Raw genomic sequence first — 12,213 nt, 5'->3', positions numbered from 1 at the left:
TCCCGGAGTCTTTTCCCTTCCCTTTAATGAACTGAGATCCCGGGGAGCAACCCCGGACTCCTCCAAGGAAGCTTCCAGGGATGTTTTTTCTCCTTTTGAGAAAGCTCTCTCCTCCAGGATCCACCCGAGACTCCTCCCAGGCATCTCCCAGAGTCTTTTCCCGTCAGCTTTAGGGACCTGAGATCCCTGGTAGCAGCCCCAGACTCCTCCAAGGGAGCTTCCAAGGATGCTTTATCTGCTTTGGAGTTCGCTAGCTGCTCCGGGATGCGCCCGAGATTTCTCCCAGTCGTATCCCGGAGTCTTTTCCCGTCAGCTTTAGGGACCTGAGATCCTGGGTAGCAACCCCAGACTCCTCCAGGGAAGCTTCCCAAGATGCTTTATCTGCTTTGGAGCTAGCTAGCTGCTCCGGGATCCACCCGAGACTCCTCCCAGGCATCTCCCAGTGTCTTTTGGCTTTCAATTTAGGGACCCGAGATCCCGGGTAGCAACCCCAGACTCCTCCAAGGAAGCTTCCCGGGATGTTTTTTCTCCTTTTGAGAAAGCTCTCTCCTCCAGGATCCACCCGAGACTCCTCCCAGGCATCTCCCAGAGTCTCTTCCCTTGCCTTTAATGACCTGAGATCCTGGGTAGCAACCCCAGACTCCTCCAAGGAAGCTTCCCGGGATGCTCTATCTGCTTTGGAGCTGGCTACCTGCTCCGGGATCCACCCAAGACTCCTCCCAGGCATCTGCCGGAGTCTTTTCCCTCGGCATTAGGGACCTGAGATCCTGGGTAGCAACCCCAGACTCCTCCAAGGAAGCTTCCCGGGATGCTTTATCTACTTTGGAGTTCGCTAGCTGCTCCGGGATCCACCCGAGACTCCTCCCAGGCATCTCCCAGAGTATTTTCCCTTCCCTTTAACGACCTGAGATACCGGGGAGCAACCCCAGACTCCTCCAAGGAAGCTTCCAGGGATGTTTTTTCTCCTTTTGAGAAAGCTCTCTCCTCCAGGATGCACCCGAGACTCCTCCCAGGCATCTCCCAGAGTCTCTTCCCTTCCCTTTAATGAACTGAGATCCCTGGGAGCAACCCCAGACTCCTCCAGGGAAGCTTCCCAAGATGCTTTATCTGCTTTGGAGATCGCTAGCTGCACCGGGATCCGCCCAACACTCCTCCCAGGCATCTCCCAGAGTCTTTTCCCGTCAGCTTTAGGGGCCTGAGATCCCAGGTAGCAACCCCGGACTCCTCCAAGGGAGCTTCCAAGGATGCTTTATCTGCTTTGGAGATCGCTAGCTGCTCCAGCATGCGCCCAAGACTCCTCCAAGGCATCTGCCGGAGTCTTTTCCCTCGGCGTTAGGGACCTGAGATCCCGGGTAGCACCCCCAGACTCCTCCAAGGAAGCTTCCCGGGATGTTTTTTCTCCTTTTGAGAAAGCTCTCTCCTCCAGGGTCCACCCAAGACTCCTCCCAGGCATCTCCCAGAGTCTCTTCCCTTCCCTTTAATGACCTGAGATCCCGGGGAGCAACCCCAGACTCCTCCAAGGAAGCTTCCCAAGATGCTTTATCTGCTTTGGAGATCGCTAGCTGCTCCGGGATCCGCCCGAGACTCCTCCCAGGCGTCTCCCGGAGTCTTTTCCCGTCAGCTTTAGGGACCTGAGATCCCGGGTACCAACCCCAGACTCCTCCAGGGAAGCTTCCCAGGATGCTTTATCTGCTTTGGAGATCGCTAGCTGCTCCGGGATCCACCTGAGACTCCTCCCAGGCATCTCCCGGCGTCTTTTGGCTTTTAATTTAGGGACCTGAGATCCCGGGGAGCAACCCCAGACTCCTCCAAGGAAGCTTCCCAGGATGTTTTTTCTCCTTTTGAGAAAGCTCTCTCCTCCAGGATCCACCCGAGACTCCTCCCAGGCATCTCCCAGAGTATTTTCCCTTCTACTTTAGGAACCTGAGATCCCGGGTAGCAACCCCAGACTCCTCCAAGGAAGCTTCCCAGGATGTTTTTTCTCCTTTTGAGAAAGCTCTCTCCTCCAGGATCCACCCGAGACTCCTCCCAGGCGTCTCCCAGAGTCTCTTCCCTTCCCTTTCATGACCTGAGATCCCGGGGAGCAACCCCAGACTCCTCCAAGGAAGCTTCCCAAGATGCTTTATCTGCTCTGGAGATCGCTAGCTGCTCCGGGATCCGCCCAACACTCCTCCCAGGCATCTCCCAGAGTCTTTTCCCTCAGCTTTAGGGACGTGAGATCCCTGGTAGCAACCCCATACTCCTCCAAGGGAGATTCCAAGGATGCTTTATCTCCTTTGGGGATCGCTAGCTGCTCCGGGATCCGCCCGAGATTCCTCCCCGGCGTATCCCGGAGTCTTTTCCCATCACCTTTAGGGACCTCAGATCCCGGGTACCAACTCCAGACTCCTCCAGGGAAGCTTCCCTACATGCTTTATCTGATTTGGGGCTGGCTAGCTGCTCCGGGATCCACCCAAGACTCCTTTCAGGCATCTCCCAGTGTCTTTTGTCTTTCAATTTAGGGACCTGAGATCCCGGGGAGCAACCCCAGACTCCTCCAAGGAAGCTTCCCGGGATGTTTTTTCTCCTTTTCAGAAAGCTCTCTCCTCCAGGATCCACCCGAGACTCCTCCCAGGCATCTCCCGGCGTCTTTTGGCTTTCAATTTAGGGACCTGAGATCCCGGGGAGCAACCCCAGACTCCTCCAAGGAAGCTTCCCGGGATGCTCTATCTGCTTTGGAGCTGGCTACCTGCTCCGGGATCCACCCAAGACTCCTCCAAGGCATCTGCCGGAGTCTTTTCCCTCGGGATTAGAGACCTGAGATCCTGGGTAGCAACCCCACACTCCTCCAAGGAAGCTTCCCAGGATGTTTTTTCTCCTTTTGAGAAAGCTCTCTTCTCCAGGATCCACCCAAGACTCCTCCCAGGCATCTCCCGGAGTCTTTTCCCGTCAGCTTTAGGGATCTAAGATCCCTGGTAGCAAGCCCAGACTCCTCCAAGGAAGCTTCCCAGGATGCTTTATCTGCTTTGGAGCTGGCTAGCTGCTCCGGGATCCACCCGAGACTCCTCCCAGGCATTTCCCAGAGCCCTTTCCCTCAACGTTAGAGACCTGAGATCCTGGGTAGCAACCCCAGACTCCTCCAAGGAAGCTTCCCAAGATGCTTTATCTGCTTTGGAGATCGCTAGCTGCTCCGGGATCCACCCGAGACTCCTCCCAGGCATCTCCCAGTGTCTTTTGGCTTTAATATCAGGGACCTGAGATCCCGGGTAGCAACCCCAGACTCCTCCAAGGAAGCTTCCCAAGATGCTTTATCTGCTTTGGAGATCGCTAGCTGTTCCGGGATCCGCCCGAGACTCCTCCCAGGCGTCTCCCGGAGTCTTTTCCCGTCAGCTTTAGGGACCTGAGATCCCGGGTAGCAACCCCAGACTCCTCCAGGGAAGCTTCCCAAGATGCTTTATCTGCTTTGGAGATTCCTAGCTGCTCCAGGAACAGTCCGAGACTCCTCCCAGGCATATCCCAGAACCTTTTCCCCACAGCGTTAGTGACCTGAGATCCCGGGTAGCAACCCCAGACTCCTCCAAGGAAGCTTCCCAGGATGTTTTTTCTCCTTTTCAGAAAGCTCTCTCCTCCAGGATCCACCCGAGACTTCTCCCAGGCATCTCCCAGAGCCTTTTCCCTCAAATTTAGAGACCTGAGATCCTGGGTAGCAACCCCAGACTCCTCCAAGGAAGCTTCCCAGGATGCTTTCTCTGCTTTGGAGCTGGCTAGCTGCTCCGGGATCCACCCAAGACTCCTCCCAGGCATCTCCCGCCGTCTTTTGGCTTGCAATTTAGTGACATGAGATCCCGGGTAGCAATCCCAGAATCCTCCAAGGAAGCTTCCCAGGATGTTTTTTCTCCTTTTGAGAAACCTCTCTCCTCCTGGATCCAGCCGAGACTCCTCCCAGGCATATCCCAGACCCTCTTGGCTTTCAATTTAAGGTTCTGATATCTCAGGGAGCAACCCCAGACTCCTCCAAGAAAGCTTCCTGGGGTATTTTTTACTTTTTGCATAAGCTGTATCCTCCAGGGTCCACCCAAGACTCCTCCCAGGCATCTCCCGGAGTCTTTTCCCTCAAATTTAGAGACCTGATATCCCGGGTAGCAACCCCAGACTCCTCCAAGGAAGCTTCCAGGGATGTTTTTTCTCCTTTTGAGAAAGCTCTCTCCTCCAGGATCCACACGAGACTCCTCCCAGGCATCTCCCAGAGTCTCTTCCCTTGCCTTTAATGACCTGAGATCCTGGGTAGCAGCCCCAGACTCCTCCAAGGAATCTTCCCGGGATGCTCTATCTGCTTTGGAGCTGGCTAGCTGCTCCGAGATCCACCCAAGACTCCTCCAAGGCATCTGCCGGAGTCTTTTCCCTCGGCATTACGGACCTGAGATCCTGGGTAGCAACCCCAGACTCCTCCAAGGAAGCTTGCCAGGATGCTTTATCTCCTTTGGAGATCGCTAGCTGCTGCGGGATGCACCCGAGACTCCTCCAAGACGTCTCCCGGAGTCTTTTCCCGTCAGCTTTAGGGACCTGAGATCCCGGGTACCAACCCCAGACTCCTCCAAGGAAGCTTCCCGGGATGCTTTATCTGCTTTGGAGATTCCTAGCTGCTCCAGGAACAATCCGAGACTCCTCCCAGGCATCTCCCAGAGTCTTTTGCCCACAACGTTAGTGACCTGAGATCCCAGGTAGCAACCCCATACTCCTCCAAGGAACCTTCCCAGGATGTTTTTTCTCCTTTTGAGAAAGCTCTCTCCTCCAGAATCCACCCGAGACTCCTCCCGGGCATCTCCCAGAGCCTTTTCCCTCAAATTTAGAGACCTGAGATCCCGGGTAGCAACCCCAGACTCCTCCAAGGAAGGTTCCCGGGATGCTTTATCTGCTTTGGAGATCGCTAGCTGCTCCGGGATCCGCCCAACACTCCTCCCAGGCATCTCCCAGAGTCTTTTCCCGTCAGCTTTAGGGACCTGAGATCCCGGGTACCAACCCCAGACTCCTCCAGGGAAGCTTCCCAAGATGCTTTATCTGCTTTGGAGCTGGCTAGCTGCTCCGGGACCCACCCGAGACTCCTCCCAGGCATCTCCCAGAGTCTCTTCCCTTGCCTTTAATGACCTAAGATCCCGGGGAGCAACCCCAGACTCCTCCAAGGAATCTTCCCGGGATGCTCTATCTGCTTTGGAGCTGGCTACCTGCTCCAGGATCCACCCAGGACTCCTCCAAGGCATCTGCCGGAGTCTTTTCCCTCGGCATTAGGGACCTGAGATCCCGGGTAGCAACCCCAGACTCCTCCAAGGAAGCTTCCCGGGATGCTTTATCTGCTTTGGAGATCGCTAGCTGCTCCGGGATGCGCCCGAGACTCCTCCAAGACGTCTCCCGGAGTCTTTTCCCGTCAGCTTTAGGGACCTGAGATCCCGGGGAGCAACCCCAGACTCCTCCAGGGAAGCTTCCCGGGATGCTTTATCTGCTTTGGAGCTGGCTAGCTGCTCCGGGATCCACCCGAGACTCCTCCCAGGCATCTCCCAGAGTCTTTTCCCTTCCACTTTAGGGACCTGAGATCCCGGATAGCAACCCCAGACTCCTCCAGGGAAGCTTCCCAGGATGTTTTTTCTCCTTTTGAGAAAGCTCTCTCCTCCAGGATCCACCAGAGACTCCTCCCAGGCATATCCCAGAGTATCTTCGCTTTCAATTTAAGGAGCTGATATTTCAGGGAGCAACCCCAGACTCCTCCAAGGAAGCTTCCCGGGATGTTTTTTCTCCTTTTCAGAAAGCTCTCTCCTCCAGGATCCACCCGAGACTCCTCCCAGGCATCTCCCAGAGTCTTTTCCCTTCCACTTTAGGGACCTGAGATCCCGGATAGCAACCCCAGACTCCTCCAGGGAAGCTTCCCAGGATGTTTTTTCTCCTTTTGAGAAAGCTCTCTCCTCCAGGATCCACCAGAGACTCCTCCCAGGCATATCCCAGAGTATCTTCGCTTTCAATTTAAGGAGCTGATATTTCAGGGAGCAACCCCAGACTCCTCCAAGGAAGCTTCCCGGGATGTTTTTTCTCCTTTTCAGAAAGCTCTCTCCTCCAGGATCCACCCGAGACTCCTCCCAGGCATCTCCCAGAGTCTTTTCCCGTCAGCTTTAGGGACCTAAGATCCCTGGTAGCAAGCCCAGACTCCTCCAAGGAAGCTTCCCGGGATGATTTATCTGCTTTGGAGATCGCTAGCTGCTCCGGGATCTGCCCAACACTCCTCCCAGGCATCTCCCAGAGCCCTTTCCCTTCCACTTTAGGGACCTGAGATCCTGGGGAGCAACCCCAGACTCCTCCAAGGAAGCTTCCCAAGATGTGTTTTCTCCTTTTCAGAAAGCTCTCTCCTCCAGGATCTACCCGAGACTCCTCCCAGGCATCTCCCAGAGTCTCTTCCCTTGCCTTTAATGACCTGAGATCCTGGGTAGCAACCCCAGACTCCTCCAAGGAAGCTTCCCGGGATGCTCTATCTGCTTTGGAGCTGGCTACCTGCTCCGGGATCCACCCAAGACTCCTCCAAGGCATCTGCCGGAGTCTTTTCCCTCGGCATTAGGGACCTGAGATCCTGGGTAGCAACCCCAGACTCCTCCAAGGAAGCTTCCCGGGATGCTTTATCTGCTTTGGAGATCGCTAGCTGCTCCGGGATGCGCCCGAGACTCCTCCAAGACGTCTCCCGGAGTCTTTTCCCGTCAGCTTTAGGGACCTGAGATCCCGGGTAGCAACCCCAGACTCCTCCAGGGAAGCTTCCCAAGATGCTTTATCTGCTTTGGAGATTCCTAGCTGCTCCAGGAAGAGTCCGAGACTCCTCCCAGGCATCTCCCAGAATCTTTTGCCCACAGCGTTAGTGACCTGAGATCCCGGGTAGCAACCCCAGACTCCTCCAAGGAAGCTTCCCAGGATGTTTTTTCTCCTTTTGAGAAAGCTCTCTCCTCCAGGATCCACCCGAGACTCCTCCCAGGCATCTCCCAGAGCCTTTTCCCTCAAATTTAGAGACCTGAGATCCTGGGTAGCAACCCCAGACTCCTCCAAGGAAGCTTCCCAAGATGCTTTATCTGCTTTGGAGATCGCTAGCTGCTCCGGGATCCGCCCGAGACTCCTCCTAGGCGTCTCCCGGAGTCTTTTCCCGTCAGCTTTAGGGACCTAAGATCCCTGGTAGCAACCCCAGACTCCTCCAAGGAAGCTTCCCAGGATGCTTTATCTGCTTTGGAGCTGGCTAGCTGCTCCGGGATCCACCCGAGACTCCTCCCAGGCATCTCCCAGAACCCTTTCCCTCAACTTTAGGGACCTGAGATCCCAGGTAGCAACCCCAGACTCCTCCAAGGAAGCTTCCTGGTGTATTTTTTACTTTTTACATAAGCTGTCTCCTCCAGGGTCCACCCAAGACTCCTCCCAGGCATCTCCCAGAGCCTTTTCCCTCAAATTTAGAGACCTGAGATCCTGGGTAGCAACCCCAGACTCCTCCAAGGAAGCTTCCCAGGATGCTTTCTCTGCTTTGGAGCTGGCTAGCTGCTCCGGGATCCACCCAAGACTCCTCCCAGGCGTCTCCCGGCGTCTTTTGGCTTTCAATTTAGGGACATGAGATCCCGGGTAGCAACCCCAGACTCCTCCAAGGAAGCTTCCCAGGATGTTTTTTCTCCTTTTGAGAAAGCTCTCTCCTCCGGGATCCACCCGAGACTCCTCCCAGGCATATCCCAGAGTCTCTTGGCTTTCAATTTAAGGATCTGATATCTCAGGGAGCAACCCCAGACGCCTCCAAGGAAGCTTCCTGGTGTATTTTTTACTTTTTGCATAAGCTGTCTCCTCCAGGGTCCACCCAAGACTCCTCCCAGGCATCTCCCTGAGTCTTTTACCTCAAATTTAGAGACCTGAGATCCCGGGGAGCAACCCCAAACTCCTCCAAGGAAGCTTCCCGGGATGTTTTTTCTCCTTTTGAGAAAGCTCTCTCCTCCAGGATCCACCCGAGACTCCTCCCAGGCATCTCCCAGAGTCTCTTCCCTTCCCTTTAATGACCTGAGATCCCTGGGAGCAACCCCAGACTCCTCCAAGGAAGCTTCCCGGGATGCTTTATCTGCTCTGGAGATCGCTAGCTGCTCCGGGATCCGACCAACACTCCTCCCAGGCATCTCCCATAGTCTTTTCCCGTCAGCTTTAGGGACCTGAGATCTCTGGTAGCAACCCCAGACTCCTCCAAGGAAGCTTCCGAAGATGCTTTATCTGCTTTGGAGATCGCTAGCTGCTCCGGGATCCACCCGAGACTCCTCCCAGGCATCTCCCAGAGTCTCTTCCCTTCCCTTTAATGACCTGAGATCCCGGGGAGCAACCCCAGACTCCTCCAAGGAAGCTTCCCGGGATGCTTTATCTGCTTTGGAGATTACTAGCTGCTCCGCGATCCGACCGACACTCCTCCCAGGCATCTCCCAGAGTCTTTTCCCTCAAATTTAAAGACCTGAGATCCTGGGTAGCAACCCCAGACTCCTCCAAGGAAGCTTCCCGGGATGTTTTTTCTCCTTTTGAGAAAGCTCTCTCCTCCAGGATCCACCCAAGACTCCTCCCAGGCATCTCCCAGATTCTCTTCCCTTCCCTTTAATGACCTGAGATCCCGGGGAGCAACCCCAGACTCCTCCAAGGAAGCTTCCCAAGATGCTTTATCGGCTTTGGAGATCGCTAGCTGCTCCGGGATGCGCCCGAGACTCCTCCAAGACGTCTCCCGGAGTCTTTTCCCGTCAGCTTTAGGGACCTGAGATCCTGGGTAGCAACCCCAGACTCCTCCAGGGAAGCTTCCCAAGATGCTTTATCTGCTTTGGAGCTGGCTAGCTGCTCCAGGAACAGTCCGAGACTCCTCCCAGGCATCTCCCAGAATCTTTTGCCCACAGCGTTAGTGACCTGAGATCCCAGGTAGCAACCCCAGACTCCTCCAAGGAAGCTTCCCAGGATGTTTTTTCTCCTTTTGAGAAAGCTCTCTCCTCCAGGATCCATCCGAAACTCCTCCCAGTCATCTCCCAGAGTCTCTTCGTTTTCAATTTAGGGACCTGAGACCCCAGGTAGCAACCCCAGACTCCTCCAAGGAAGCTTCCCGGGATACTTTATCTGCTTTGGAGCTGGCTAGCTGCTCCGGGATCCACCCAAGACTCCTCCCAGGCATCACCTAGAGTCTTTTCCCTCAAATTTACAGACCTGAGATCCTGGGTAGCAACCCCACACTCCTCCAAGGAAGCTTCCCAGGATGCTTTATCTACTTTGGAGCTGGCTAGCTGCTCCGGGATCCACCCGAGACTCCTCCCAGGCATCTGCCAGAGTCTTTTCCCGTCAGCTTTAGGGACCTGAGATCCCTGGTAGCAACCCCAGACTCCTCCAAGGAAGCTTCCCAAGATGCTTTATCTGCTTTGGAGATCGCTAGCTGCTCCGGGATCCACCCAAGACTCCTCCCAGGCATCTCCCGGCGTCTTTTGGCTTTCAATTTAGGGACCTGAGATCCCGGGTAGCAACCCCAGACTCCTCCAAGGAAGCTTCCCGGGATGTTTTTTCTCCTTTTCAGAAAGCTCTCTCTTCCAGGATCCACCCGAGACTCCTCCCAGGCATCTCCCAGAGTCTCTTCCCTTCCCTTTAATGACCTGAGATCCCGGGGAGCAATCCCAGACTCCTCCAAGGAAGCTTCCCGGGATGCTCTATCTGCTTTGGATCTGGCTACCTGCTCCGGGATCCGCCCAACACTCCTCCCAGGCATCTCCCAGAGTCTTTTCCCGTCAGCTTTAGGGACCTGAGATCCTGGGTAGCAACCCCAGACTCCTCCAAGGAAGCTTCCCGGGATGCTCTATCTGCTTTGGAGCTGGCTACCTGCTCCGGGATCCACCCAAGACTCCTCCAAGGCATCTGCCGGAGTATTTTCCCTCGGCATTAGGGACCTGAGATCCTGGGTAGCAACCCCAGACTCCTCCAAGGAAGCTTCCCAAGATGCTTTATCTGCTTTGGAGATTACTAGCTGCTCCAGGAACAGTACGAGACTCCTCCCAGGCATCTCCCAGAATCTTTTGCCCACAGCGTTAGTGACCTGAGATCCCTGGTAGCAACCCCAGACTCCTCCAAGGAAGCTTCCCGGGATGCTTTATCTGCTTTGGAGATCGCTAGGTGCTCCGGGATCCGCCCAAGACTCCTCCCAGGCATATCCCAGAGTCTCTTGGCTTTCAATTTAAGGAGCTGATATCTCAGGGAGCAACCCCAGACTCCTCCAAGAAAGCTTCCTGGGGTATTTTTTACTTTTTGCATAAGCTGTCTCCTCCAGGGTCCACCCAAGACTCCTCCCAGGCATCTCCCGGAGTCTTTTCCCTCATATTTAGACACCTGAGATCCTGGGTAGCAACCCCAGACTCCTCGTAGGAAGCTTCCCAGGATGCTTTATCTGCTTTGGGGCTTGCTAGCTGCTACGGGTTCCACCCGCGACTCCTCCCAGGCATCTCCCGGCGTCTTTTGGCATTAGCTTTAGGGGCCTGAGATCCCTGGTAGCAACCCCAGACTCCTCCAAGGAAGCTTCCCGGGATTTTTTTTTTCTCCTTTTGAGAAAGCTCTCTCCTCCAGGATCCACCCGAGACTCCTCCCAGGCATCTCCCAGATTCTCTTCCCTTCCCTTTAATGAACTGAGATCCCAGGTAGCAACCCCAGACTCCTCCAGGGAAGCTTCCCAAGATCCTTTATCTGCTTTGGAGATCGCTAGCTGCTCCGGGATCCACCCGAGACTCCTCCTAGGCGTCTCCCGGAGTCTTTTCCCATCAGCTTTAGGGACCTGAGATCCTGGGTAGCAACCCCAGACTACTCCAGGGAAGCTTCCCAGGATGCTTTATCTGCTTTGGAGCTGGCTAGCTGCTCCGGATTCCATCCGAGACTCCTCCCAGGCATCTCCCGGCGTCTTTTGGCTTTCAATTTAGGGAGCTGGTATCTCAGGGAGCAACCCCAGACTCCTCCAAGGAAGCTTCCTGGGGTATTTTTTTACTTTTTGCAGAATCTGTCTCCTCCAGGATCCACCCGAGACTCCTCCCATGCCTCTCGCAGAGTCTTTTCAGCTCTGAGTTTGGGACCTGAGATCCCGGGTAGCAGCTCCAGGGGAGGGCAGGGCAAAGATGGTGGGAGGCTCGGCTAGTTGTGCCTCTGGGGTGTCAGGATCGGCGCAATCTGATGGGGTTTGGCTCGGGCAGGCTCAGCTCAGGTCGACTGGCTGCTATCCGCACCCCTTTGCTCCGCTCCACTCGCCCCAAGTGGGGCGGTGAGGGTAGAGGCGAGGGCAGGGGGAGGCAGAGGAGGGGAGGGCAGAGGTGTCCGACCCAAAAGGGGACGCTGCTGCGGTGCGCTCCCCTGCTGTGGTGCCCAAGATCCCGGCCCTGGTACCCTGGCCATCCTGTGGCAGCCGCTCGGTGTCCCTCGGGTCCCCGTTGTCCTGGCAGGGTGTGCTGCTGCCCTGGAAGGGCATCGGGAGAGCCCCAGGGCTGGGCCGGGCCAGCTTTGTCCTGGCAGTGACCCCCATTTCATAGGGCAGGCTTGCAGGGGGGCACGGGAGGACCCCCTTCTGTCTGCCCCGGGGCACTGTGACTGCACTGTCCTCACGATGGGTGACAGCAGCATCACGCACAAAGCCCTGGGGAGCTGCCCCGGAGGAGTGGGTCGCACCCCCTCCAGGTGCTGGGAGACAGCATCGCATCCCCCTCTGCCACCCCTTCCCCAGGCAGAAGAAACCCAGCGCCCTCCTGCTGTCCTCCTCGGGGGGAGACCGCGACCGGGCATTCCTCGCATCCCCTGAGTCATGCGGACACGGGGGCTTCCTCCTCTCAACCCCTCTGCTGTATTACAGATTGCCACCACTGCCACAAAATCCCCACCAGCAAGTATGCCCGGGGTTAGAAAAGCAAACGTGTGTGTGTGTTTGTCTCTCTCTCTCTCTCTCTCGCTATTACCAATAACCAGCAGCAACCAATAACCAGCAGCAACCAATAACCAGCAGCACCAAGTGTGTATATATATATATATACACTATTAGAGGTTAATACAAACTTATCTCTAATAAAGGAAATATGTCCACAATAGGACAGCAGATACACTTCGGATCGGTTACTTATATGTCTACGTATGGTACCCAGTGCATGAGACAGGTCCCAGGAGGGGACCCAGCCATCCCAGAGGTGGGGGGGACAACCTGAACTGCCC

The sequence above is a fragment of the Aptenodytes patagonicus genome, chromosome 15 (genome assembly GCF_965638725.1).
Source record: "Aptenodytes patagonicus chromosome 15, bAptPat1.pri.cur, whole genome shotgun sequence".
NCBI classification, from domain to species: domain Eukaryota; kingdom Metazoa; phylum Chordata; class Aves; order Sphenisciformes; family Spheniscidae; genus Aptenodytes; species Aptenodytes patagonicus.
This window is presented reverse-complemented; position numbering follows the sequence as displayed.